Here is a 24078-nt window from a genome sequence, read left to right as displayed (position 1 = left end):
TCTAGTCACACTAGTGCAAAGACATTTGCAGCACCTCTGCCTGCATTGCACACTCCAACTCATTATAACTAAGCCATTATACTAGCAAACACTCAGTGTACCTAGTGGCATCCTAAACGTGGCTATTGGACTTTGCTATAGTCACACTAGTGCAAAGACATTTGCAGCACCTCTGCCTGCATTGCACACTCCAACTCATTATAACTAAGCCATTATACTAGCAAACACTCAGTGTACCTAGTGGCATCCTAAACGTGGTTATTGGACTGTTGTCTAGTCACACTAGTGCAAAGACATTTGCAGCACCTCTGCCTGCTTTGCACACTCCAACTCATTATAACTAAGCCATTATACTAGCAAACACTCAGTGTACCTAGTGGCATCCTAAACGTGGCTATTGGACTGTTGTCTAGTCACACTAGTGCAAAGACATTTGCAGCACCTCTGCCTGCATTGCACACTCCAACTCATTATAACTAAGCCATTATACTAGCAAACACTCAGTGTACCTAGTGGCATCCTAAACGTGGCTATTGGACTGTTGTCTAGTCACACTAGTGCAAAGACATTTGCAGCACCTCTGCCTGCATTGCACACTCCAACTCATTATAACTAAGCCATTATACTAGCAAACACTCAGTGTACCTAGTGGCATCCTAAACGTGGCTATTGGACTTTGCTATAGTCACACTAGTGCAAAGACATTTGCAGCACCTCTGCCTGCATTGCACACTCCAACTCATTATAACTAAGCCATTATACTAGCAAACACTCAGTGTACCTAGTGGCATCCTAAACGTGGCTATTGGACTTTGCTATAGTCACACTAGTGCAAAGACATTTGCAGCACCTCTGCCTGCATTGCACACTCCAACTCATTATAACTAAGCCATTATACTAGCAAACACTCAGTGTACCTAGTGGCATCCTAAACGTGGCTATTGGACTGTTGTCTAGTCACACTAGTGCAAAGACATTTGCAGCACCTCTGCCTGCATTGCACACTCCAACTCCTTATAACTAAGCCATTATACTAGCAAACACTCAGTGTACCTAGTGGCATCCTAAACGTGGCTATTGGACTGTTGTCTAGTCACACTAGTGCAAAGACATTTGCAGCACCTCTGCCTGCTTTGCACACTCCAACTCATTATAACTAAGCCATTATACTAGCAAACACTCAGTGTACCTAGTGGCATCCTAAACGTGGCTATTGGACTGTTGTCTAGTCACACTAGTGCAAAGACATTTCCAGCACCTTTGCCTGCATTGCACACTCCAACTCATTATAACTAAGCCATTATACTAGCAAACACTCAGTGTACCTAGTGGCATCCTAAACGTGGCTATTGGACTTTGCTATAGTCACACTAGTGCAAAGACATTTGCAGCACCTCTGCCTGCATTGCACACTCCAACTCATTATAACTAAGCCATTATACTAGCAAACACTCAGTGTACCTAGTGGCATCCTAAACGTCGCTATTGGACTTTGCTATAGTCACACTAGTGCAAAGACATTTGCAGCACCTCTACCTGCATTGCACACTCCAACTCATTATAACTAAGCCATTATACTAGCAAACACTCAGTGTACCTAGTGGCATCCTAAACGTGGCTATTGGACTGTTGTCTAGTCACACTAGTGCAAAGACATTTGCAGCACCTCTGCCTGCTTTGCACACTCCAACTCATTATAACTAAGCCATTATACTAGCAAACACTCAGTGTACCTAGTGGCATCCTAAACGTGGCTATTGGACTGTTGTCTAGTCACACTAGTGCAAAGACATTTGCAGCACCTCTGCCTGCATTGCACACTCCAACTCATTATAACTAAGCCATTATACTAGCAAACACTCAGTGTACCTAGTGGCATCCTAAACGTGGCTATTGGACTGTTGTCTAGTCACACTAGTGCAAAGACATTTGCAGCACCTCTGCCTGCTTTGCACACTCCAACTCATTATAACTAAGCCATTATACTAGCAAACACTCAGTGTACCTAGTGGCATCCTAAACGTGGCTATTGGACTGTTGTCTAGTCACACTAGTGCAAAGACATTTGCAGCACCTCTGCCTGCATTGCACACTCCAACTCATTATAACTAAGCCATTATACTAGTATTTTTGCTGCCAGTTTAAGGGCTGTAGTTGCATTGTCAGGGATATTTATTCTTTATTATTCTGCTGTTAATAAAGCTAGACCACCACTGCAATCTACACCACCTCTCAATTTTTACTACCACATTTTCCGTGCACAATCTTGTCGCATTCAACATGAGTGGCAAAATATCAGATGCTGGTGGAAAGGGGAAGAGGCGTGGTGGAAAAGGCAAAAAAGGTTTTGTCCGTGGGGAAGGTGGCAAAGCTCCATTATCATCTGCTGAAGATAGACCATCTACCAGCAAAAGTAAGATGTCTACTACTTACCGTGGACAATCCGATGTGCTCCCTTTTTTACGGACACGAACAACAGGAACAAAGGTAGATGATGGCCAAAAAAGGAAAATGCTTGAATGGATCTCAAGTGGTCCAACAAGTGCCCTCTCAGCCACTTCAAGTACCGCATCCAAAAAACACCAGTCCTCTGAGTTGTCATCCCAATCAAACTTGCTTTCTCCCAGCTCTGAAGTCTCCATCAGCCCTGCACAGTATGGTGGAACTGAGATGGCTGAGTCTGCAGAGCTGTTCAGTCACACTATAGCATGGGAATCAGAGGTCTGCTCCCAAGCTACAGTGAGTACAGAACAGAAAATGGTCTGCAGTGATGCCCAGAACCTTTGTGACTCTGATTCAGGCCGTGAGGACCAAGTTTCTGAGCATAATGTTGACCCTTTGTCACAAACTGTAACACCTGTGGTTATAGACAATGAGGAACATACTGATGAAGATGAGACTCAGATACCCGATTGGGATGACAACTTAAATATTCGGTCAGGGCAAGAAGAGGCTCGGTCTGAGGGGGAGGGGAGTGCAAACACAACAATTGATGATGAAGTTCTAGATCCCACCTACTGTCAACCCACAGTCAGGCACTCGAGGAGGTCAACAGAGGTGGTGGAGGAGGATGCAACTGATGACAAAGTTACCTTGCGCCTTCCTGGACAACGTCGGAGTACTGGTAGCACGTCTACAACTGCATCCTCAGCCACCACTCTGCCTCTGAGCATTATTCGGGGTGGATCAACAGGTCGCATGGCCTCTAAGCCTTGCCTAGCCTGGTCCTTTTTTGACATAGAAAAAGATCGGCCAAATTATGTGATCTGTAAAATTTGTCAGGGTTCTCTTAGTAGAGGTCAAAACCTCAGCTGTTTGACAACTTCTTGCATGAATCGTCACATGAATAAATATCATATGGCCCGGTGGGAAGCTCACCGTGCTGCAATGCGGCCTAGCGGAGCGAACCATCCACCGCCTGCCCCTTCCATGGCATCCGCGCGCTCGTCATCTTCTAGGACTGTGGGGACAGCTGTCACACCTGTTTTTCCACCCACAACTTCCACCACTGTAACCGCAACAGGCAGTTTGCTTGGTAGGTCGTCAGTTGGTTTGGAAGAGGAAACAAGTGAGTGTGTACAGCTCTCTCAGACATCGATAGCACCAACGTTGGATGAAGGCAACATCATGTCTCCGCCTGCACTTTCCTCACAAACCTGCATTTTTCCAGGGACACCCTACTCAACACCGTCTACACACAGCAGCCAGATCTCTGTCCCTCAGATGTGGTCAAATAAAAGGCCACTTCCTGCGACCCATGACAAAGCTAAGAGGTTGACTCTATCCCTCTGTAAGCTGTTGGCTACCGAAATGCTGCCTTTCCGCCTAGTGGACACACAGGATTTTAGAGACCTTATGTCTGTCGCTGTGCCCCAGTACCAGATGCCTAGTCGCCACTACTTCTCTAAGAAAGGTGTGCCCGCGCTACACCAGCATGTCGCACACAACATCACCACTTCCTTGAGAAACTCTGTGTGTCAACGGGTGCATTTCACCACCGATACTTGGACCAGTAAGCATGGACAGGGACGTTACATGTCGCTGACTGGGCACTGGGTAACTATGGTGATAGATGGTGAAGGGTCTGCTGCACAAGTCTTGCCGTCCCCACGACTTGTGTGTCAATCCTCTGTCTGTCCAAGTTCCGCCACTGCTTCTGCATCCTCCACCTCATCTGGGTCCTCCACCTCCGCCCCAAGCCTGCCTGGTCAGGCCACCAGCATTCTCACAGCACAGAAGGAATCACGCACCCCTCATTACTATGCTGGCAGCAGAGCGCAACGGCATCAGGCGGTCTTTTGCTTGACATGTCTTGGGAATAAGAGTCACACAGCTGAGGAGTTGTGGTCAGCTCTGCGTTCCGAGTTTAATAAATGGTTGTCTCCACTCAACCTGCAGCCTGGTAAGGCCGTGTGCGACAATGCTGCAAACCTGGGTGCGGCCCTTCGCCTGGGCAAGGTGACACACGTACCTTGTATGGCTCACGTGTTGAACCTTGTCGTGCAGCAATTTTTAACACACTATCCCGGCCTAGATGGCCTTCTGAACAGGGCACGAAAACTGTCTGCTCACTTCCGCCGTTCAAGCGCCGCTGCTGAGCGACTTGCATCGCTCCAGAAGTCTTTCGGCCTGCCGGTTCATCGTCTGAAATGCGATGTGGCGACACGCTGGAATTCAACTCTCCACATGTTACAGCGACTGTGGCAGCACCGCCGAGCCCTGGTGCAATACGTCATGACGTATAGCCTGGGCCAACGAGATGCAGAGGTGGGGCAGATCACCCTGATGGAGTGGTCTCAGATCAAGGACCTATGCACCCTTCTGCATAGTTTCGACATGGCGACGAATATGTTTAGCGCTGACAATGCCATTATCAGCATGACGATTCCAGTCATTTACATGCTGGAGCAGACGCTAAACACTATTCGGAGTCAGGGGGTGGGACAACAGGAAGGGGAGGAACTACAGGAGGATTCACATGCGCAAGACACAACAACATCACTAAGGTCCAGACGTTCATCATCACCAAGGCGCCAGGCATGGGACCATGGGGGACAGGGATCAACAAGGGCGCATGGTAGCAGGCGAGATGTTGTGGAAGGTGCAGGAGGACATGAAGAAATGGAGGACGAAGTGTCCATGGACATGGAAGACTCAGCAGATGAGGGAGACCTTGGTCAAATTTCAGTTGAAAGAGGTTGGGGGGAGATGTCAGAGGAAGAAAGAACGGTTAGCACCTCTATGCCACAAACACAGCATGGACTTGGTCCGCATGGCTGCGCAAGACACATGAGTGCCTTCTTGTTACACTACCTCCAACATGACCCTCGTATTGTCAAAATTAGAAGTGATGATGACTACTGGCTTGCCACACTATTAGATCCCCGGTACAAGTCCAAATTTTGTGACATAATTCCAGCCATAGAAAGGGACGCACGTATGCAGGAGTATCAGCAGAAGCTGTTACTCGATCTTAGATCGGCTTTTCCACCAAACAACCGTGCAGGTGCAGGGAGTGAATCTCCCAGTTGTAACTTGACAAACATGGGACGGTCTCGTCATCTTCAACAGTCTACCCGTACCAGTAGGACCGTATCTGGTGCTGGTAACAGCAATTTTATGGAATCTTTTCATAATTTTTTTAGACCCTCCTTTGCAAGGCCACCAGAGACAACAAGTCTGACACATAGTCAACGGCTGGAGAGGATGATACAGGAGTATCTCCAAATGAACATCGATGCCATGACTTTGCAAATGGAGCCTTGCTCCTTTTGGGCTTCAAATCTAGAAAAATGGCCAGAGCTCTCCAGTTACGCCTTGGAGATTTTGTCGTGTCCAGCTGCCAGCGTTGTCTCTGAACGTGTCTTCAGTGCTGCTGGTTGTGTGCTGACAGATAAGCGCACGCGTCTGTCCAGTGACAATGTGGACAGACTGACGTTCATCAAAATGAACAAGTCATGGATCCAGAAGGAATTTACTACCCCTGTGTCATCCTGGGGAGAGTAAATGCTTGTGGATTTGGAATGTGCTTGATGCAAATCAAAACATCCTGTTTGCAACTAGGGCACAACTGCTGCCACTGATGGGGTGTGTGTGTGTGTGGCCCAATTTTTTTTTTAAAAAAGGGAGGCTCCGCTTGGAGTAACCCTTGCTTACATTGTTTTTAAAAGAAGCCAAGATGAACAAGTCATGGTTCAGCAAAGACTTTGCTACCTACCCCGGTGTCATCCTGGGGACGGATATGAATGGCGTATTTTTGAATGTGCTTGATGCAAATCTAGCTGTGAAGTGTACAACTAGGGCACAAGTGCTGCCACTGAATGGGTGGGTGTGTGTGGGGCACAATTTTTGGAAAAAAGGGAGGCTCCGCTTGGAGTAACCCTTGCTTGATGTGTTTTTAAAAAAAGCCAAGATGAACAGAGCTGGGATCAGGAAAGACTTTGCTACCTACCCCGGTGTCATCCTGGGGACGGATAAGGATGGCATATTTTTGAATGTGCTTGATGCAAATCTAGCTGTGAAGTGTACAACTAGGGCACAAGTGCTGCCACTGAATGGGTGGGTGTGTGTGGGGCACAATTTTTGGAAAAAAAGGGAGACTCCGCTTGGAGTAACCCTTGCTTGCTGTGTTTTTTAAAAATGATCCAAGATGAACAGAGCCGGGGTCAGGAAAGACTTTGCTACCTACCCCGGTGTCATCCTGGGGACGGATAAGAATGGCGTATTTTTGAATGTGCTTGATGCAAATCTAGCTGTGAAGTGTACAACTAGGGCACAAGTGCTGCCACTGAATGGGTGGGTGTGTGTGGGGCACAATTTTTGGAAAAAAGGGAGGCTCCGCTTGGAGTAACCCTTGCTTGATGTGTTTTTAAAAGAAGCTAAGATGAACAGAGCTGGGATCAGGAAAGACTTTGCTACCTACCCCGGTGTCATCCTGGGGACGGATAAGAATGGCGTATTTTTGAATGTGCTTGATGCAAATCTAGCTGTGAAGTGTACAACTAGGGCACAAGTGCTGCCACTGAATGGGTGGGTGTGTGTGGGGCACAATTTTTGGAAAAAAAGGGAGACTCCGCTTGGAGTAACCCTTGCTTGCTGTGTTTTTTAAAAATGATCCAAGATGAACAGAGCTGGGGTCAGGAAAGACTTTGCTACCTACCCCGGTGTCATCCTGGGGACGGATAAGAATGGCGTATTTTTGAATGTGCTTGATGCAAATCTAGCTGTGAAGTGTACAACTAGGGCACAAGTGCTGCCACTGAATGGGTGGGTGTGTGTGGGGCACAATTTTTGGAAAAAAGGGAGGCTCCGCTTGGAGTAACCCTTGCTTGATGTGTTTTTAAAAGAAGCCAAGATGAACAGAGCTGGGATCAGGAAAGACTTTGCTACCTACCCTGGTGTCATCCTGGGGACGGTTAATTATGGCGTATTTTTGAATGTGCTTGATGCAAATCTAGCTGTGAAGTGTACAACTAGGGCACAAGTGCTGCCACTGAATGGGTGGGTGTGTGTGGGGCACAATTTTTGGAAAAAAGGGAGGCTCCGCTTTGAGTAACCCTTGCTTACATTGTTTTTAAAAGAAGCCAAGATAAACAAGTCATGGTTCAGCAAAGACTTTGCTACCTACCCTGGTGTCATCCTGGGGACGGATAAGAATGGCGTATTTTGGAATGTGCTTGATGCAAATCTAGCTGTGAAGTGTACAACTAGGGCACAAGTGCTGCCACTGAATGGGTGGGTGTGTGTGCGGCACAATTTTTGGAAAAAAAGGGAGGCTCCGCTTGGAGTAACCCTTGCTTGATGTGTTTTTAAAAGAAGCCAAGATGAACAGAGCTGGGATCAGGAAAGACTTTGCTACCTACCCTGGTGTCATCCTGGGGACGGATAAGAATGGCGTATTTTGGAATGTGCTTGATGCAAATCTAGCTGTGAAGTGTACAACTAGGGCACAAGTGCTGCCACTGAATGGGTGGGTGTGTGTGGGGCACAATTTTTGGAAAAAAGGGAGGCTCCGCTTGGAGTAACCCTTGCTTGATGTGTTTTTAAAAGAAGCCAAGATGAACAGAGCTGGGATCAGGAAAGACTTTGTTACCTACCCCGGTGTCATCCTGGGGACGGATAAGAATGGCGTATTTTGGAATGTGCTTGATGCAAATCTAGCTGTGAAGTGTACAACTAGGGCACAAGTGCTGCCACTGAATGGGTGAGTGTGTGTGGGGCACAATTTTTGGAAAAAAGGGAGGCTCCGCTTGGAGTAACCCTTGCTTGATGTGTTTTTTAAAAATGATCCAAGATGAACAGAGCTGGGGTCAGGAAAGACTTTGCTACCTACCCCGGTGTCACCCTGGGGACGGATAAGAATGGCGTATTTTTGAATGTGCTTGATGCAAATCTAGCTGTGCAGTGTACAACTAGGGCACAAGTGCTGCCACTGAATGGGTGGGTGTGTGTGGGGCACAATTTTTGGAAAAAAGGGAGGCTCAGCTTGGAGTAACCCTTGCTTGATGTGTTTTTAAAAGAAGCTAAGATGAACAGAGCTGAGATCAGGAAAGACTTTGCTACCTACCCCGGTGTCATCCTGGGGACGGATAAGAATGGCGTATTTTGGAATGTGCTTGATGCAAATCTAGCTGTGAAGTGTACAACTAGGGCACAAGTGCTGCCACTGAATGGGTGGGTGTGTGTGGGGCACAATTTTTGGAAAAAAGGGAGGCTCCGCTTGGAGTAACCCTTGCTTGATGTGTTTTTAAAAGAAGCCAAGATGAACAGAGCTGGGATCAGGAAAGACTTTGCTACCTACCCCGGTGTCATCCTGGGGACGGATAAGAATGGCGTATTTTTGAATGTGCTTGATGCAAATCTAGCTGTGAAGTGTACAACTAGGGCACAAGTGCTGCCACTGAATGGGTGGGTGTGTGTGGGGCACAATTTTTGGAAAAAAAGGGAGGCTCCGCTTGGAGTAACCCTTGCTTGATGTGTTTTTAAAAGAAGCCAAGATGAACAGAGCTGGGATCAGGAAAGACTTTGCTACCTACCCTGGTGTCATCCTGGGGACGGATAAGAATGGCGTATTTTGGAATGTGCTTGATGCAAATCTAGCTGTGAAGTGTACAACTAGGGCACAAGTGCTGCCACTGAATGGGTGGGTGTGTGTGGGGCACAATTTTTGGAAAAAAGGGAGGCTCCGCTTGGAGTAACCCTTGCTTGATGTGTTTTTAAAAGAAGCCAAGATGAACAGAGCTGGGATCAGGAAAGACTTTGCTACCTACCCCGGTGTCATCCTGGGGACGGATAAGAATGGCGTATTTTTGAATGTGCTTGATGCAAATCTAGCTGTGAAGTGTACAACTAGGGCACAAGTGCTGCCACTGAATGGGTGGGTGTGTGTGGGGCACAATTTTTGGAAAAAAGGGAGGCTCTGCTTGGAGTAACCCTTGCTTGATGTGTTTTTAAAAGAAGCCAAGATGAACAGAGCTGGGATCAGGAAAGACTTTGCTACCTATCCCGGTGTCATCCTGGGGACGGATAAGAATGGCGTATTTTTGAATGTGCTTGATGCAAATATAGCTGTGAAGTGTTCAACTAGGGCACAAGTGCTGCCACTGAATGGGTGGGTGTGTGTGGGGCACAATTTTTGGAAAAAAAGGGAGACTCCGCTTGGAGTCACCTTGCGGTGTTTTACATGATTTTAGAAGGGCATGCCATGCCTATATCTGTGTCTCGTCCTCTTTTTCCTCGTAACGCTGTTTTGTTTTCACATGAGAATTTGTCCTTGTCACTTTCCCATGTGTTTGTGTTGTGAGTTGTTTGTCACCTTTTGGACACCTTTGAGGGTGTTTTCTAAGTGTTTTTCTGTGTTTGTGATTGCCTGCCATTGTTTCCTATGCAGTTCGAGTTCGGTTCGTCAAACGTTCGACGAACCGAACTCGAACGGGACCTCCGTTCGGCGAACCGACCTCGAGCCGAACGGGGACCGGTTCGCTCATCTCTACTTGTAATATGTGAAATTCTTGGTTTCGTTGCCAAATGACAATACATTTTGGCTTCCATCACAAAGAGAACTACGATTTTGGGTTTCTTTTTTATTGACCATTTTAGCAGAAAACATAATCCCATATTATAAAAATCCAATTTGTTTCAAAATATATAGTACCCATAAATACAAAAGCAAAAGACCAAACTTTGGAGAAAAAAGTAACACATTCAATATAAACTTCAATTTAAGCAAAATCCCTTTGTAGGAATAAAATTGGTAAAATATGTAATAATAATTGTAAATGTTTCATTAACCAAAAATACTTTCCTTCAGCAATAAAAAGGCCCGTCCCAATACTCAATGACTTTTCGTCAGGTTTCATAGTGTAGTGGTTATCACGTCTGCTTAACACGCAGAAGGTCCTGGGTTCAATCCCCAGTGAAACCAATCTGTTCTTAGTGTTGAAATAATATGCTATCCAACTACAATATATTAAGTTTTCGGCATTGTTGCCAAATGACGGGATGTTTTGGCTTCCATCACAAACAGAACTACAAATTATTTTTTTTTTCCCCTGGCGGTCAAAACGCGTCTCTAAATGCCATTACTTTGCACGATTTCACAGGTTTCATAGTGGAGTGGTCATCACGTCTACTTCACACGCAGAAGGTCCAGGGTTCAATCCCCAGTAAAAACAAGCCGTTTTCGCTGTTGAAGTAATTTTCTATCAACCTGTAATATATGAAATTCTTGGTTTTGTTGCCAACTGATAATATATTTTGGCTTCCCTCACCAAGAGAACTACGATTTTGGGTCTCTTTTTTATTGACCATTTTGGCAGAAAACATAATCCCATATTATAAAAATCCTGTTTGTTTCAAAATATATAGTTCCTTTAAATACAAAAGCAAACAACTAAACTATGTGGAAAAAAGTAACACATTCAATGTAAACTTCCTTTTAAGCAAAATCTCTTTGTAGGAATAAAACTGGTAAAATATGTAATAAAAATTGTAAATGTTTCATTAACCAAAAATACTTTCCTTCAGCAATAAAAAGGCCCTGTCAGTCACAATTCTGCTCTGCTAGCCAATACACAGTAACTTTCCATCAGGTTTCATAGAGTAGTAGTCATCACGTCTGCTTAACACGCAGAAGGTCCTGCGTTCAGTCCCCAGTAAAACCAATCTGTTCTTGGTGTTGAAATAATACTCAATTAAACTACAATATATGAAGTTCTTGGCTTTGTTGCCGAATGATGGGATGTTTTGGCTTCCATCCCCAACAGAGCTACGAATTTGTTTTTTTTTTCCCTGGCGGTCAAAACTCGTCTCTAATTGCCATTACTTTGCAGGATTTCAAAGGTTTCATAGTGTAGTGGAAATCACGTTTGCTTTACACGCAGAAGGTCCTGGGTTCAATCCCCAGTGAAACCCATGTGTTCTTGGTGTTGAAATAATCCCCTATCAACCTGCAGTATATAAAGTTCTTGGCTTTGTTGCCGAATAACGGGATGTTTTAGCTTCCATCACCAACAGAGCTACGAATTTGTTTTTTTTCCCCTGATGGTCAAAACTCGTCTCTAATTGCCATTACTTTGCAGAATTTCAAAGGTTTCATAGTGTAGTGGATTTAAGCAAAATCCCTTTGTAGGAATAAAACTGGTAAAATATGTAATAATAATTGTAAATGTTTCATTAACCAAAAATACTATTTTGGTTAAAAACATAATCCCATATTATAAAAATCCTATTTGTTTCAAAATATATAGTTCCCATAAATACAAAAGCAAAAGACCAAACTATGGAGAAAAAAGTAACACATTCAATATAAACTTCAATTTAAGCAAAATCCCTTTGTAGGAATAAAACTGGTAAAATATGTAATAATAATTGTAAATGTTTCATTAACCAAAAATACTTTCCTTCAGCAATAAAAAGGCCTCGTCAGTCACACTTCTGCACTGTTAGCCAATAAACAATAACATTTAGTCAGGTTTCATAGTGTAGTGGTCATCACGTCTGCTTAACAAGCAGAAGGTCCTGGGTTCAATCCCCAATGAAACCAATCTGTTCTTAGTGTTGAAATAATACGCTATCCAACTACAATATATGAAGTTCTCGGCATTGTTGCCGAATGACGGTATGTTTTGGCTTCCATCACAAACAGAACTACAAATTATTTTATTTTTTTTCCCCTGGCGGTCAAAACTCGTCTCTAATTGCCATTACTTTGCAGGATTTCAAAGGTTTCATAGTGTAGTGGTCATCACGTCTACTTTACACGCAGAAGGTCCAGGGTTCAATCCCCAGTAAAAACAAGCTGTTTTTGCTGTTGAAGTAATTTGCTATCAACCTGCAATATATGAAATTTTTGGTTTTGTTGCCAACTGATAATATATTTTGGCTTCCCTCACCAAGAGAACTACGATTTTTGGTCTCTTTTTTATTGACCATTTTAGTAGAAAACATAATCCCATATTATAAAAATCCTGTTTGTTTCAAAATATATAGTTAATTTAAATACAAAAGCAAACAACTAAACTATGGAGAAAAAAGTAACACATTCAATATAAACTTCAATTTAAGCAAAATCCCTTTGTAGGAATAAAACTGGTAAAATATGTAATAATAATTGTAAATGTTTCATTAACTAAAAATACTTTCCTTCAGCAATAAAAAGGCCCCGTCAGTCACAATTCTGCTCTGCTAGCCAATACACAGTAACTTTTCGTCAGGTTTCATAGTGTAGTAGTCACATGTCTACTTAACACGCAGAAGGTCCTGAGCTCAATCCCCAGTGAAACCAATCTGTTCTTAGTGTTGAAATAATACGCTATCCAACTACAATATATGAAGTTCTCAGCTTTGTTGCCGAATGATGGGATGTTTTGGCTTCCATCACAAACAGAACTACAAATTATTATTTTTTTTTCCCCTGGCGGTCAAAACTCGTCTCTAAATGCCATTACTTTGCAGGATTGCACAGGTTTCATAGTTGAGTAGTCATCACGTCTACTTCTCACGCAGAAGGTCCAGGGATCAATCCCCAGTAAAAACAAGCCGTTTTCGCTGTCGAAGTAATTTGCTATCAACCTGTAATAAATGAAATTCTTGGTTTTGTTGCCAACTGATAATATATTTTGGCTTCCCTCACCAAGAGAACTACGATTTTTGGTCTCTTTTTTATTGACCATTTTAGCAGAAAACATAATCCCATATTATAAAAATCCTGTTTGTTTCAAAATATATAGTTCCTTTAAATACAAAAGCAAACAACTAAACTATGTGGAAAAAAGTAACACATTCAATGTAAACTTCCTTTTAAGCAAAATCCCTTTGTAGGAATAAAACTGGTAAAATATGTAATAAAAATTGTAAATGTTTCATTAACCAAAAATTCTTTCCTTCAGAAATAAAAAGGCCCCGTCAGTCACAATTCTGCTCTGCTAGCCAATACACAGTAACTTTCCATCAGGTTTCATAGAGTAGTGGTCATCACGTCTGCTTAACACGCAGAAGGTCCTGCATTCAATCCCCAGTAAAAACCAATCTGTTCTTGGTGTTGAAATAATACTCAATTAAACTACAATATATGAAGTTCTTGGCTTTGTTGCCGAATGATGGGATGTTTTGGCTTCCATCCCCAACAGAGCTACGAATTTGTTTTTTTTTTTCCCTGGCGGTCAAAACTCGTCTCTAATTGCCATTACTTTGAAGGCTTTCAAAGGTTTCATAGTGGAGTGGTCATCACGTCTACTTCACACGCAGAAGGTCCAGGGTTCAATCCCCAGTAAAAACAAGCCGTTTTCGCTGTTGAAGTAATTTGCTATCAACCTGTAATATATGAAATTCTTGGTTTTGTTGCCAACTGATAATATATTTTGGCTTCCCTCACCAAGAGAACTACGATTTTTGGTCTCTTTTTTGTTGACCATTTTAGCAGAAAACATAATCCCATATTATAAAAATCCTATTTGTTTCAAAATATATAGTTCCTTTAAATACAAAAGCAAACAACTAAACTATGGACAAAAAAGTAACACATTCAATATAAACTTCAATTTAAGCAAAATCCCTTTCTAGGAATAAAACTGGTAAAATATGTAATAATAATTGTAAATGTTTCATTAACTAAAAATACTTTCCTTCAGCAATAAAAAGGCCCCGTCAGTCACAATTCTGCTCTGCTAGCCAATACACAGTAACTTTTCGTCAGGTTTCATAGTGTAGTGGTCACACGTCTGCTTAACACGCAGAAGGTCCTGAGTTCAATCCCCAGTGAAACCAATCTGTTCTTAGTGTTGAAAAAATACGCTATCCAACTACAATATATGAAGTTCTCGGCTTTGTTGCCGAATGACGGGATGTTTTGGCTTCCATCACAAACAGAACTACAAATTATTTATTTTTTTCCCCTGGCGGTCAAAACTCGTCTCTAAATGCCATTACTTTGCAGGAATTCACAGGTTTCATAGTGGAGTGGTCATCATGTCTACTTCACACGCAGAAGGTCCTGGGTTCAATCCCCAGTAAAAACAAGCCGTTTTCGCTGTTGAAGTAATTTGCTATCAACCTGTAATATATGAAATTCTTGGTTTTGTTGCCAACTGATAATATATTTTGGCTTCCCTCACCAAGAGAACTACGATTTTGGGTTTCTTTTTTATTGACCATTTTAGCAGAAAACATAATCCCATATTATAAAAATCCTGTTTGTTTCAAAATATATAGTTCCTTTAAATACAAAAGCAAACAACTAAACTATGTGGAAAAAAGTAACACATTCAATGTAAACTTCCTTTTAAGCAAAATCCCTTTGTAGGAATAAAACTGGTAAAATATGTAATAAAAATTGTAAATGTTTCATTAACCAAAAATACTTTCCTTCAGCAATAAAAAGGCCCCGTCAGTCACAATTCTGCTCTGCTAGCCAATACACAGTAACTTTCCATCAGGTTTCATAGAGTAGTGGTCATCACGTCTGCTTAACATGCAGAAGGTCCTGCGTTCAATCCCCAGTAAAACCAATCTGTTCTTGGTGTTGAAATAATACTCAATTAAACTACAATATATGAAGTTCTTGGCTTTGTTGCCGAATGATGGGATGTTTTGGCTTCCATCCCCAACAGAGCTACGAATTTGTTTTTTTTTTCCCTGGCGGTCAAAACTCGTCTCTAATTGCCATTACTTTGCAGGCTTTCAAAGGTTTCATAGTGTAGTGGAAATCACGTGTGCTTTACACACAGAAGGTCCTGGGTTCAATCCCCAGTGAAACCCATGTGTTCTTGGTGTTGAAATAATCCCCTATCAACCTGCAGTATAGAAAGTTCTTGGCTTTGTTGCCAAATAACGGGATGTTTTAGCTTCCATCACCAACAGAGCTATGAATTTGTTTTTTTTCCCTGGCGGTCAAAACTCGTCTCTAATTGCCATTACTTTGCAGGATTTCAAAGGTTTCATAGTGTAGTGGTCATCACGTCTGCTTCACACGCAGAAGGTCCTGGGTTCAATCCCCAGTGAAACCACTCTGTTTTTGGTGTTGAAGTAATTTCCTATCGACTTGTAATATGTGAAATTCTTGGTTTCGTTGCCAAATGACAATACATTTTGGCTTCCATCACAAAGAGAACTACGATTTTGGGTTTCTTTTTTATTGACCATTTTAGCAGAAAACATAATCCCATATTATAAAAATCCTATTTGTTTCAAAATATATAGTTCCCATAAATACAAAAGCAAAAGACCAAACTATGGAGAAAAAAGTAACACATTCAATATAAACTTCAATTTAAGCAAAATCCCTTTGTAGGAATAAAACTGGTAAAATATGTAATAATAATTGTAAATGTTTCATTAACCAAAAATACTTTCCTTCAGCAATAAAAAGGCCCCGTCAGTCACAATTCTGCTCTGCTAGCCAATACACAGTAACTTTTTGTCGGGTTTCATAGTGTAGTGGTCATCACGTCTGCTTAACACACAGGAGGTCCTGGGTTCAATCCCCAGTGAAACCAATCTGTTCTTAGTTTTGAGATAATATGTTATCCAACTACAATATATGAAGTTCTCGGCATTGTTGCCGAATGACGGTATGTTTTGGCTTCCATCACAAACAGAACTACAAATTATTTTTTTTTTTCCCCTGGCGGTCAAAACTCGTCTCTAAATGCCATTACTTTGCAGGGTGTCACAGGTTTCATAGTGGAGTGGTCAACACGTCTACTTCACACGCAGAAGGTCCTGGGTTCATTCCCCAGTAAAAACAAGCCATTTTCGCTGTTGAAGTAATTTGCTATCAACCTATAATATATGAAATTCTTGGTTTTGTTGACAACTGATAATATATTTTGGCTTCCCTCACCAAGAGAACTACGATTTTGGGTTTCTTTTTCATTGACCATTTTAGCAGAAAACATAATCCCATATTATAAAAATCCTGTTTGTTTCAAAATATATAGTTCCTTTAAATACAAAAGCAAACAACTAAACTATGTGGAAAAAAGTAACACATTCAATGTAAACTTCCTTTTAAGAAAAATCCCTTTATAGGAATAAAACTGGTAAAATATGTAATAAAAATTGTAAATGTTTCATTAACCAAAAATACTTTCCTTCAGCAATAAAAAGGCCCCGTCAGTCACAATTCTGCTCTGCTAGCCAATACACAGTAACTTTCCATCAGGTTTTATAGAGTAGTGGTCATCACGTCTGCTTAACACGCAGAAGGTCCTGCGTTCAATCCCCAGTAAAACCAATCTGTTCTTGGTGTTGAAATAATACTCAATTAAACTACAATAAATGAAGTTCTTGGCTTTGTTGCCGAATAATGGAATGTTTTGGCTTCCATCCCCAACAGAGTTACGAATTTGTTTTTTTTTTCCCTGGCGGTCAAAACTCGTCTCTAATTGCCATTACTTTGCATGCTTTCAAAGGTTTCATAGTGTAGTGGAAATCACGTCTGCTTTACACGCAGAAGGTCCTGGGTTCAATCCCCAGTGAAACCCATGTGTTCTTGGTGTTGAAATAATCCCCTATCAACCTGCAGTATATAAAGTTCTTGGCTTTGTTGCCGAATAACGGGATGTTTTAGCTTCCATCACCAACAGAGCTACGAATTTGTTTTTTTTCCCCTGGCGGTCAAAACACGACTCTAATTGCCATTACTTTGCAGGATTTCAAAGGTTTCATAGTGTAGTGGTCATCACGTCTGCTTCACACGCAGAAGGTCCTGGGTTCAATCCCCAGTGAAACCAATCTGTTTTTGGTGTTGAAGTAATTTCCTATCGACTTGTAATATGTGAAATTCTTGGTTTCGTTGCCAAATGACAATACATTTTGGCTTCCATCACAAAGAGAACTACGATTTTGGGTTTCTTTTTTATTGACCATTTTAGCAGAAAACATAATCCTATATTATAAAAATCCTATTTGTTTCAAAATATATAGTTCCCATAAATACAAAAGCAAAAGACCAAACTATGGAGAAAAAAGTAACACATTCAATATAAACTTCAATTTAAGCAAAATCCCTTTGTAGGAATAAAACTGGTAAAATATGTAATAATAATTGTAAATGTTTCATTAACCAAAAATACTTTCCTTCAGCAATAAAAAGGCCCCGTCAGTCACAATTCTGCTCTGCTAGCCAATACACAGTAACTTATCGTCATGTTTCATAGTGTAGTGGTCATCACGTCTGCTTAACACGCAGAAGGTCCTGGGTTCAATCCCCAGTGAAACCAATCTGTTCTTAGTGTTGAAATAATACGCTATCCAACTCCAATATATGAAGTTCTCGTCTTTGTTGCCGAATGACGGGATGTTTTGGCTTCCATCACAAACAGAACTACAAATTATTATTTTTTTTTCCCCTGGCGGTCAAAACTCGTCTCTAAATGCCATTACTTTGCAGGATTTCACAGGTTTCATAGTGGAGTCATCATCATGTCTACTTCACACGCTGAAGGTCCTGGGTTCAATCCCCAGTAAAAAAAAGCCATTTTCGCTGTTGAAGTAATTTGCTATCAACCTGTAACATATGAAATTCTTTGTTTTGTTGCCAACTGATAATATATTTTGGCTTTTATTACCAAGAGAACTACGATTTTGCGTTTCTTTTTTATTGACCATTTTAGCAGAAAACATAATCCCATATTATAAAAATCCTGATTGTTTCAAAATATATAGTTCCTTTAAATACAAAAGCAAACAACTAAACTATGTGGAAAAAAGTAACACATTCAATGTAAACTTCCTTTTAAGCAAAATCCCTTTGTAGGAATAAAACTGGTAAAATATGTAATAAAAATTGTAAATGTTTCATTAACCAAAAATACTTTCCTTCAGCAATAAAAAGGCCCCGTCAGTGACAATTCTGCTCTGCTAGCCAATACACAGTAACTTTCCATCAGGTTTTATAGAGTAGTGGTCATCACGTCTGCTTAACACGCAGAAATCCCCAGTGAAACCAATCTGTTTTTGGTGTTGAAGTAATTTCCTATCGACTTGTAATATGTGAAATTCTTGGTTTCGTTGCCAAATGACAATACATTTTGGCTTCCATCACAAAGAGAACTACGATTTTGGGTTTCTTTTTTATTGACCATTTTAGCAGAAAACATAATCCCATATTATAAAAATCCTGATTGTTTCAAAATATATAGTTCCTTTAAATACAAAAGCAAACAACTAAACTATGTGGAAAAAAGTAACACATTCAATGTAAACTTCCTTTTAAGCAAAATCCCTTTGTAGGAATAAAACTGGTAAAATATGTAATAAAAATTGTAAATGTTTCAGTAACCAAAAATACTTTCCTTCAGCAATAAAAAGGCCCCGTCAGTGACAATTCTGCTCTGCTAGCCAATACACAGTAACTTTCCATCAGGTTTTATAGAGTAGTGGTCATCACGTCTGCTTAACACGCAGAAATCCCCAGTAAAACCAATCTGTTTTTGGTGTTGAAGTAATTTCCTATCGACTTGTAATATGTGAAATTCTTGGTTTCGTTGCCAAATGACAATACATTTTGGCTTCCATCACAAAGAGAACTACGATTTTGGGTTTCTTTTTTATTGACCATTTTAGCAGAAAACATAATCCCATATTATAAAAATCCTATTTGTTTCAAAATATATAGTTCCCATAAATTCAAAAGCAAAAGACCAAACTATGGAGAAAAAAGTAACACATTCAATATAAACTTCAATTTAAGCAAAATCCCTTTGTAGGAATAAAACTGGAAAAATATGTAATAATAATTGTAAATGTTTCATTAACCAAAAATACTTACCTTCAGCAATAAAAAGGCCCCGTCAGTCACAATTCTGCTCTGCTAGCCAATACACAGTAACTTTTCGTCAGGTTTCATAGTGTAGTTGTCATCACGTCTGCTTAACACGCAGAAGGTCCTGGGTTCAATCCCCAGTGAAACCAATCTGTTCTTAGTGTTGAAATAATACGCTGTCCAACTACAATATATGAAGTTCTCGGCATTGTTGCCGAATGACGGTATGTTTTGGCTTCCATCACAAACAGAACTACAAATTATTATTTTTTTTTCCCCTGGCGGTCAAAACTCGTTTCTAAATGCCATTACTTTGCAGGATTTCACAGGTTTCATAGTGGAGTGGTCATCACGTCTACTTCACACGCAGAAGGTCCTGGGTTCAATCCCCATTAAAAACAAGCAGTTTTTGCTGTTGAAGTAATTTGCTATCAACCTGTAATATTTGAAATTCTTTGTTTTGTTGCCAACTGATAATATATTTTGGCTTCCATCACCAAGAGAACTACGATTTTGGGTTTCTTTTTTATTGACTATTTTAGCAGAAAACATAATCCCATATTATAAAAATCCTGTTTGTTTCAAAATATATAGTTCCTTTAAATACAAAAGCAAACAACTAAACTATGTGGAAAAAAGTAACACATTCAATGTAAACTTCCTTTTAAGCAAAATCTCTTTGTAGGAATAAAACTGGTAAAATATGTTATAAAAATTGTAAATGTTTCATTAACCAAAAATACTTTCCTTCAGCAATAAAAAGGCCCCGTCAGTCACAATTCTGCTCTGCTGGCCAATACACAGTAACTTTCCATCAGGTTTCATAGAGTAGTGGTCATCACATCTGCTTAACACGCAGAAGGTCCTGCGTTCAATCCCCAGTAAAACCAATCTGTTCTTGGTGTTGAAATAATACTCAATTAAACTACAATATATGAAGTTCTTGGCTTTGTTGCCGAATGATGGGATATTTTGGCTTCCATCCCCAACCGAGCTACGAATTTGTTTTTTTTTCCCTGGCGGTCAAAACTCGTCTCTAATTGCCATTACTTTGCAGGCTTTCAAAGGTTTCATAGTGTAGTGGAAATCACATCTGCTTTACACGCTGAAGGTCCTGGGTTCAATCCCCAGTGAAACCAATCTGTTTTTGGTGTTGAAGTAATTTCCTATCGACTTGTAATATGTGAAATTCTTGGTTTCGTTGCCAAATGACAATACATTTTGGCTTCCATCACAAAGAGAACTACGATTTTGGGTTTCTTTTTTATTGACCATTTTAGCAGAAAACATAATCCAATATTATAAAAATCCTATTTGTTTCAAAATATATAGTTCCCATAAATACAAAAGCAAAAGACCAAACTATGGAGAAAAAAGTAACACATTCAATATAAACTTCAATTTAAGCAAAATCCTTTTGTAGGAATAAAACTGGTAAAATATGTAATAAAAATTGTAAATGTTTCATTAACCAAAAATACTTTCCTTCAGCAATAAAAAGGCCCCGTCAGTCACAATTCTGCTCTGCTGGCCAATACACAGTAACTTTCCATCAGGTTTCATAGAGTAGTGGTCATCACGTCTGCTTAACACGCAGAAGGTCCTGCGTTCAATCCCCAGTAAAACCAATCTGTTCTTGATGTTGAAATAATACTCAATTAAACTACAATATATGAAGTTCTTGGCTTTGTTGCCGAAAGATGGAATGTTTTGGCTTCCATCCCCAACAGAGCTACGAACTTGTTTTTTTTTTTTCCCTGGCGGTCAAAACTCGTCTCTAATTGCCATTTCTTTGCAGGCTTTCAAAGGTTTCATAGTGTAGTGGAAATCACGTCTGCTTTACACGCAGAAGGTCCTGGGTTCAATCCCCAGTGAAACCCATGTGTTCTTGGTGTTGAAATAATCCCCTATCAACCTGCAGTATATAAAGTTCTTGGCTTTGTTGCCGAATAACGGGATGTTTTAGCTTCCATCACCAACAGAGCTACGAATTTGTTTTTTTTCCCCTGGCGGTCAAAACACGACTCTAATTGCCATTACTTTGCAGGATTTCAAAGGTTTCATAGTGTAGTTTTCATCACGTCTGCTTCACACGCAGAAGGTCCTGGGTTCAATAGCATTGAAACCAATCTGTTTTTGGTGTTGAAGTAATTTCCTATCGACTTGTAATATGTGAAATTCTTGGTTTCATTGCCAAATGACAATACATTTTGGCTTCCATCACAAAGAGAACTACGATTTTGGGTTTCTTTTTTATTGACCATTTTAGCAGAAAACATAATCCCATATTATAAAAATCCTATTTGTTTCAAAATATATAGTTCCTTTAAATACAGAAGCAAACAACTAAACTATGTGGAAAAAAGTAACACATTCAATGTAAACTTCCTTTTAAGCAAAATCCCTTTGTAGGAATAAAACTGGTAAAATATGTAATAAAAATTGTAAATGTTTCATTAACCAAAAATACTTTCCTTCAGCAATAAAAAGGCCCCGTCAGTCACAATTCTACTCTGCTAGCCAATACACAGTAACTTTTCATCAGGTTTTGTAGTGTAGTGGTCATGACGTCTGCTTAACACGCAGAAGGTCCTGGGTTCAATCCTCAGTGAAACCAATCTGTTCTTAGTGTTGAAATAATACGCTATCCAACTACAATATATGAATTTCTCGGCTTTGTTGCCGAATGACGGGATGTTTTGGCTTCCATAAAAAACAGAACTACAAATTATTTTTTTTTTTCCCCTGGCGGTCAAAACTCCTCTCTAAATGCCATTACTTTGCAGGATTTCACAGGTTTCATAGTGGAGTTGTCATCACGTCTACTTCACACGCAGAAGGTCCTGGGTTCAATCCCCAGTAAAATCAAGCCGTTTTCACTGTTGAAGTAATTTGCTATCAACCTGTAACATATGAAATTCTTTGTTTTGTTGCCAACTGATAATATATTTTGGCTTCCATCACCAAGAGAACTACGATTTTGGGTTTCTTTTTTATTGACGATTTTAGCAGAAAACATAATCCCATATTATAAAAATCCTGTTTGTTTCAAAATATATAGTTCCTTTAAATACAAAAGCAAACAACTAAACTATGTGGAAAAAAGTAACACATTCAATGTAAACTTCCTTTTAAGCAAAATCCCTTTGTAGGAATAAAACTGGTAAAATATGTAATAAAAATTGTAAATGTTTCATTAACCAAAAATACTTTCCTTCAGCAATAAAAAGGCCCCATCAGTCAAAATTCTGCTCTGCTGGCCAATACACAGTAACTTTCCATCAGGTTTAATAGAGTAGTGGTCATCACGTCTGCTTAACACGCAGAAGGTCCTGCGTTCAATCCCCAGTAAAACCAATCTGTTCTTGATGTTGAAATAATACTCAATTAAACTACAATATATGAAGTTCTTGGCTTTGTTGCCGAAAGATGGAATGTTTTGGCTTCCATCCCCAACAGAGCTACGAATTTGTTTTTTTTTTTCCCTGGCGGTCAAAACTCGTCTCTAATTGCCATTTCTTTGCAGGCTTTCAAAGGTTTCATAGTGTAGTGGAAATCACGTCTGCTTTACACGCAGAAGGTCCTGGGTTCAATCCCCAGTGAAACCCATGTGTTCTTGGTGTTGAAATAATCCCCTATCAACCTGCAGTATATAAAGTTCTTGGCTTTGTTGCCGAATAACGGGATGTTTTAGCTTCCATCACCAACAGAGCTACGAATTTGTTTTTTTTCCCCTGGCGGTCAAAACACGACTCTAATTGCCATTACTTTTCAGGATTTCAAAGGTTTCATAGTGTGGTTTTCATCACGTCTGCTTCACACGCAGAAGGTCCTGGGTTCAATCCCCAGTAAAAACAAGCCGTTTTCGCTGTTGAAGTAATTTGCTATCAACCTGTAACAGATGAAATTCTTTGTTTTGTTGCCAACTGATAATATATTTTGTCTTCCATCACCAAGAGAACTACGATTTTGGGTTTCTTTTTTATTGACCATTTTAGCAGAAAACATAATCCCATATTATAAAAATCCTATTTGTTTTAAAATATATAGTTCCCATAAATACAAAAGCAAACGACTAAACTATGTAGAAAAAAGTAACACATTCAATAAAAACTTCAATTTAAGCAAAATCCCTTTGTAGGAATAAAACTAGTAAAATATATAATAAAAATTGTAAATGTTTCATTAACCAAAAATACTTTCCTTCAGCAATAAAAAGGCCCCGTCAGTAACAATTCTGCTCTACTAGCCAATACACAGTAACTTTTCGGCAGGTTTCATAGTGTAGTGGTCATCACGTCTGCTTAACACGCAGAAGGTCCTGGGTTCAATCCCCAGTGAAACCAATCTGTTCTTGGTGTTGAAATAATTCTCAATTAATCTACAATATGTGACGTTCTTGGCTTTGTTGCCGAATGATAGGATGATTTGGCTTCCATCCCCAACAGAGCTACGAATTTGTTTTGTTTTTCCTGGCGGTCAAAACTCGTCTCTAAATGCCATTACTTTGCAGGCTTTCAAAGGTTTCATAGTGTAGTGGAAATCACGTCTGCTTTACACGCAGAAAGTCCTGGGTTCAATCCCCAGTGAAACCTATGTGTTCTTGGTGCTGAAATAATATCCTATCAGTCTGCAATATATGAAGTTCTTGGCTTTGTTACCGAATAACGAGATGTTTTAGCTTCCATCACCAACAGAGCTACAAATTTGTTTTTTTTCCCCTGGCGGTCAAAACTCGTCTCTAAATGCCATTACTTTGCAGGATTTCACAGCTTTCATAGTGGAGTGGTCATCACGTCTACTTCACACGCAGA

The 24078-nt window shown here is 40.4% G+C and overlaps 10 non-coding genes across 10 annotated transcripts; all 10 read left to right on the top strand.

The window, feature by feature from the left end:
• Positions 1 to 10350: 10350 nt before the first annotated feature.
• On the top strand, positions 10351 to 10423 carry TRNAV-AAC (transfer RNA valine (anticodon AAC)). Its single transcript has one exon. It is a non-coding gene; the product is annotated as a tRNA-Val (tRNA).
• A 916-nt stretch (positions 10424 to 11339) lies between these two features.
• TRNAV-UAC (transfer RNA valine (anticodon UAC)) lies at positions 11340 to 11412 on the top strand. Its single transcript has one exon. It is a non-coding gene; the product is annotated as a tRNA-Val (tRNA).
• Positions 11413 to 15430: 4018 nt separating this feature from the next.
• TRNAV-CAC (transfer RNA valine (anticodon CAC)) lies at positions 15431 to 15503 on the top strand. The gene has a single exon. It is a non-coding gene; the product is annotated as a tRNA-Val (tRNA).
• A 1406-nt stretch (positions 15504 to 16909) lies between these two features.
• On the top strand, positions 16910 to 16982 carry TRNAV-UAC (transfer RNA valine (anticodon UAC)). The gene has a single exon. It is a non-coding gene; the product is annotated as a tRNA-Val (tRNA).
• Positions 16983 to 17158: 176 nt separating this feature from the next.
• TRNAV-CAC (transfer RNA valine (anticodon CAC)) lies at positions 17159 to 17231 on the top strand. The gene has a single exon. It is a non-coding gene; the product is annotated as a tRNA-Val (tRNA).
• Positions 17232 to 20330: 3099 nt separating this feature from the next.
• TRNAV-UAC (transfer RNA valine (anticodon UAC)) lies at positions 20331 to 20403 on the top strand. Its single transcript has one exon. It is a non-coding gene; the product is annotated as a tRNA-Val (tRNA).
• A 668-nt stretch (positions 20404 to 21071) lies between these two features.
• Positions 21072 to 21144, top strand: TRNAV-UAC (transfer RNA valine (anticodon UAC)). Its single transcript has one exon. It is a non-coding gene; the product is annotated as a tRNA-Val (tRNA).
• A 1655-nt stretch (positions 21145 to 22799) lies between these two features.
• On the top strand, positions 22800 to 22872 carry TRNAV-UAC (transfer RNA valine (anticodon UAC)). Its single transcript has one exon. It is a non-coding gene; the product is annotated as a tRNA-Val (tRNA).
• Positions 22873 to 23537: 665 nt separating this feature from the next.
• On the top strand, positions 23538 to 23610 carry TRNAV-AAC (transfer RNA valine (anticodon AAC)). Its single transcript has one exon. It is a non-coding gene; the product is annotated as a tRNA-Val (tRNA).
• A 176-nt stretch (positions 23611 to 23786) lies between these two features.
• On the top strand, positions 23787 to 23859 carry TRNAV-UAC (transfer RNA valine (anticodon UAC)). Its single transcript has one exon. It is a non-coding gene; the product is annotated as a tRNA-Val (tRNA).
• Positions 23860 to 24078: the final 219 nt, after the last annotated feature.

Source organism: Anomaloglossus baeobatrachus, chromosome 2 (genome assembly GCF_048569485.1).
Source record: "Anomaloglossus baeobatrachus isolate aAnoBae1 chromosome 2, aAnoBae1.hap1, whole genome shotgun sequence".
NCBI lineage: Eukaryota > Metazoa > Chordata > Amphibia > Anura > Aromobatidae > Anomaloglossus > Anomaloglossus baeobatrachus.
This window is presented reverse-complemented; position numbering and strand designations above follow the sequence as displayed.